The sequence below is a fragment of the Etheostoma spectabile genome, unplaced genomic scaffold (assembly GCF_008692095.1).
Source record: "Etheostoma spectabile isolate EspeVRDwgs_2016 unplaced genomic scaffold, UIUC_Espe_1.0 scaffold00006620, whole genome shotgun sequence".
NCBI lineage: Eukaryota > Metazoa > Chordata > Actinopteri > Perciformes > Percidae > Etheostoma > Etheostoma spectabile.
The window spans coordinates 7,501-12,500 of NW_022603404.1; positions in this window are offsets into that span (position 1 = coordinate 7,501).

Genomic DNA, 5,000 nt, shown 5'->3' on the forward strand with positions numbered 1-5,000 from the left:
TTTAACCCTGGAGGTCATAGGCCAGACTTAGAGCCACTTGCTGGGCATTAAGGGGGTGTGGGAGTGTGCTGGAGCCTGTTAACCCAGTGTCAGTGCATGTTATTGGGCCACATAGTGAAGGCTTTTAACCCTGGAGGTCATAGGCCAGACTTAGAGCCACTTGCTGGGCATTAAGAGGGAGTGGGAGTGTGCTGGAGCCTTTTAACCCAGGGTCAGTGCATGTAACTGGGCCACAGAGTGAAGGCTTATAACCCTGGAGGTCAACGGCCAGGCTTAGAGCCACTTACTGGGCCTTTGGGGGTGTGGGAGGGTGCTGGGACATGTTTACCCAGGGTCAGTGCATGTAACTGGGGCATAGAGTGAAGGCTTTTAACCCTGGGGGTCATAGGCCAGACTTAGAGCCACTTTCTGGTCCTTAATGGGGTGTGGGAGGTTGCTGGAGCCTGTTAACCCAGTGTCAGTGCATGTTATTGGGCCTCAGAGTGAAGGGTTATAACCCTGGGGGTCATAGGCCAGACTTAGAGCCACTTGCTGGGCCTTAAGGGGTGTGGGAGGGGGCTGGAGCCTGTTAACCCAGTGTCAGTGCATGTTTCTGGGGTACAGAGGGGAGGCCTTCAGCCCTGGAGGTCAAAGGCCAGTGTGAGAGCCACTTACTGGGCATTAAGGGGGTGTGGGAGGGTGCTGGGACATGTTTACCCAGGGTCAGTGCATGTAACTGGGGCATAGAGTGAAGGCCTATAACCCTGGAGGTCACAGGCCAGACTTAGAGCCACTTACTGGGCCTTTGGGGGGTGTGGGAGGGTGCTGGGACATGTTTACCCAGGGTCAGTGCATGTAACTGGGCCACAGAGTGAAGGGTTATAACCCTGGAGGTCAGAGGCCAGAGTGAGAGCCACTTGCTGGGCCTTTGGGGGGTGTGGGAGGGTGCTGGGACATGTTTACCCAGGGTCAGTGCATGTAACTGGGCCACAGAGGTGAGGCCTGCAGCCCTGGAGGTCAGAGGCCAGAGTGAGAGCCACTTACTGGGCCTTTGGGGGGTGTGGGAGGGTGCTGGGACATGTTTACCCAGGGTCAGTGCATGTAACTGGGGCATATAGTGAAGGCTTATAACCCTGGAGGTCATAGGCCAGACTCAGAGCCACTTACTGGGCCTTTGGGGGGTGTGGGAGGGTGCTGGAACATGTTTAGCCAGGGTCAGTGCATGTAACTGGGGCATAGAGTGAAGGCCTATAACCCTGGAGGTCACAGGCCAGACTTAGAGCCACTTACTGGGCCTTTGGGGGGTGTGGGAGGGTGCTGGAGCCTGTTAACCCAGTGTCAGTGCATGTAACTGGGCCACAGAGTGAAGGGTTATAACCCTGGAGGTCAAAGGCCAGAGTGAGAGCCACTTTCTGGGCCTAGGGAGGGAGTGTGATGGCGCTGGAGCTTGTTAACCCAGCTTCAGTGCATGAGAGTGGGGCATGCAGGGGATGCATTTCACCCTGGAGGCCGTTGCCCGGCAACAGAGCCACAAGCTGGGCCTAACGAGGGAGTGTGAGTGTGCTGGAGCTTGTTAACCCAGCTTCAGTGCTTGAGAGTGGGGCACAGAGGTGAGGCCTGCAGCCCTGGAGGCCGTTGCCCGGCAACAGAGCCACAAGCTGGGCCTAACGAGGGAGTGTGAGTGTGCTGGAGCTTGTTAACCCAGCTTCAGTGCTTGAGAGTGGGGCACAGAGGTGAGGCCTGCAGCCCTGGAGGCCGTTGCCCGGCAACAGAGCCACAAGCTGGGCCTAACGAGGGAGTGTGAGTGTGCTGGAGCTTGTTAACCCAGCTTCAGTGCTTGAGAGTGGGGCACAGAGGTGAGGCCTGCAGCCCTGGAGGCCGTTGCCCGGCAACAGAGCCACAAGCTGGGCCTAACGAGGGGGTGTGAGGGTGCTGGAGGCTTTTAACCCAGTGTCAGTGCATGTTTCTGGGGCAGAGAAGGGAGGCCTGCAGCCCTGGGGGCCATTGCCCAGCAACAGAGCCTCTAGCTGGGGATAAGAGTGGCGGATTAGGGCCCTGGAGCCTTTTTCAAAGTGTTAAAAAGTTAAAGTTTTTCGACCGGAGAAGGCATTTGCAGAAGCGGGAGAAGGTCAACCGCTTCTGCATTTCCCCTCCTCCGGTCGAAAAACTTAGAAAAAAAACTTAGGTTACCAGGGGCGAAAAATTCTGGATTTTTTCTAAGTATTTCGACCGGGGGAGGTGACGGGCGGTAAAGGGTCAACCGCTTGCGCACTTTTTCCCCTTCTCCGGTGAGCGTCACTTTGGGGTGGTTTTCGCAGCTACCATCCGCACGATTTGAGAAACCCAGTTTTTGAAAACATGGGCCTCCAGAGAAAGACGGCGGAGAGCGTCAGAGCTCCATCCGCTCATGGGGCTTCTCCTCTGGATGAATTTAACCGCAACGTGTCGGTGATTACCTCCATGGTTAGCTGGCGGAGGATGACAGGGAGAGCAGGCACAGCTCAACCCGCCCATGGAGCCTCTCACACGGATGATTTTAACCGCGTTTTGACGCCCTTTTGGGCCACAGTAACCAGATGGAGCATGACAGGGAGAGCAGGCACAGCTCAACCCGCACATAGGGCCTCTCACACGGATGATTTTAACCGCGTTTTAACGCCCTTTTGGGCCACAGTAACCAGATGGAGCATGACAGGGAGAGCAGGCACAGCTCAACCCGCACATAGGGCCTCTCACACGGATGATTTTAACCGCATTTTAACGCCCTTTTTCGCCACAGTAACCAGGTGGAGCATGACAGGGGGAGCAGGCAGAGCTCAACCCGCCCATGGAGCCTCTCACACGTATGAGTTTAACCGCGTTTTAACGCCCTTTTTGACTACAGTAACCAGGTGGGGCATGACAGGGGGAGCAGGCAGAGCTCAACCCGCCCATGGAGCCTCTCACACGGATGAATTTAACCGCGTTTTAACGCCCTTTTTGACCACAGTAACCAGGTGGAGCATGACAGGGGGAGCAGGCAGAGCTCAACCCACCCATGGAGCCTCTCACACGGATGATTTTAACCGCATTTTAACGCCATTTTCCTCCACATTAACCAGGCGAAATATGACAGGGAGTGCTGGCAGAACTCGGTCCCCTCACAGTGCGTCTTCCCCGGATTCATTTAAAACAATTTTTGGCTATTTCTTCAGGGGTTACCAGGAGCAGGGACATAGGGGCAGATGGCAGAGCTCAATATGCTCATGGTGCGTCTCCCCCGGATGATTTTTACCGCGTTTTAACACCCCCAGCTCCACATTAACCAGGCGGAGGATGACAGGGGGAGTTTGGACAGCTCAGTCCGCTCATGGTGCGTCTCCCCCGGATGATTTTCACCGCGTTTTAACACCCCTTAGCTCCACATTAACCAGGCGGAGGATGACAGGGGGAGTTGGGGCAGCTCAGTCCGCTCATGGTGCGTCTCCCCCGGATGATTTTTACCGTGTTTTAACACCCCCAGCTCCACAGTAACCAGGCGGAGGATGACAGGGGAGTTGGGGCAGCTCAGTCCGCTCATGGTGCGTCTCCCCCGGATGATTTTCACCGCGTTTTAACACCCCTTAGCTCCACATTAACCAGGCGGAGGGTGACAGGGGGAGTTGGGACAGCTCAGTCCGCTCATGGTGCGTCTCCCCCGGATGATTTTTACCGCGTTTTAACACCCCTAGCTCCACAATAACCAGGCGGAGGGTGACAGGGGGAGTTGGGACAGCTCAGTCCGCTCATGGTGCGTCTCCCCCGGATGATTTTTACCGCGTTTTAACACCCCTTAGCTCCACATTAACAAGATGGAGGATGACAGGGGGAGTTGGGGCAGCTCAGTCCGCTCATGGTGCGTCTCCCCGGATGATTTTTACCGCGTTTTAACACCCCTTAGCGCCACATTAACCAGGCGGAGGATGACAGGGGGAGTTGGGACAGCTCAGTCCGCTCATGGTGCGTCTCCCCCGGATGATTTTTACCGCGTTTTAACACCCCTTAGCTCCACATTAACAAGATGGAGGATGACAGGGGGAGTTGGGACAGCTCAGTCCGCTCATGGTGCGTCTCCCCCGGATGATTTTTACCGCGTTTTAACACCCCTTAGCGCCACATTAACCAGGCGGAGGATGACAGGGGGAGTTGGGACAGCTCAGTCCGCTCATGGTGCGTCTCCCCCGGATGATTTTTACCGCGTTTTAACACCCCTTAGCTCCACATTAACAAGATGGAGGATGACAGGGGGAGTTGGGGCAGCTCAGTCCGCTCATGGTGCGTCTCCCCCGGATGATTTTTACCGCGTTTTAACACCCCTTAGCGCCACATTAACCAGGCGGAGGATGACAGGGGGAGTTGGGACAGCTCAGTCCGCTCATGGTGCGTCTCCCCCGGATGATTTTTACCGCGTTTTAACACCCCTTAGCGCCACATTAACCAGGCGGAGGATGACAGGGGGAGTTTGGACAGCTCAGTCCGCTCATGGTGCGTCTCCCCCGGATGATTTTCACCGCGTTTTAACACCCCTTAGCTCCACATTAACCAGGCGGAGGATGACAGGGGGAGTTGGGGCAGCTCAGTCCGCTCATGGTGCGTCTCCCCCGGATGATTTTTACCGCGTTTTAACACCCCCAGCTCCACAGTAACCAGGCGGAGGATGACAGGGGGAGTTGGGGCAGCTCAGTCCGCTCATGGTGCGTCTCCCCCGGATGATTTTCACCGCGTTTTAACACCCCTTAGCTCCACATTAACCAGGCGGAGGGTGACAGGGGGAGTTGGGACAGCTCAGTCCGCTCATGGTGCGTCTCCCCCGGATGATTTTTACCGCGTTTTAACACCCCTAGCTCCACAATAACCAGGCGGAGGGTGACAGGGGGAGTTGGGACAGCTCAGTCCGCTCATGGTGCGTCTCCCCCGGATGATTTTTACCGCGTTTTAACACCCCCAGCTCCACAGTAACCAGGCGGAGGGTGACAGGGGGAGTTGGGACAGCTCAGTCCGCT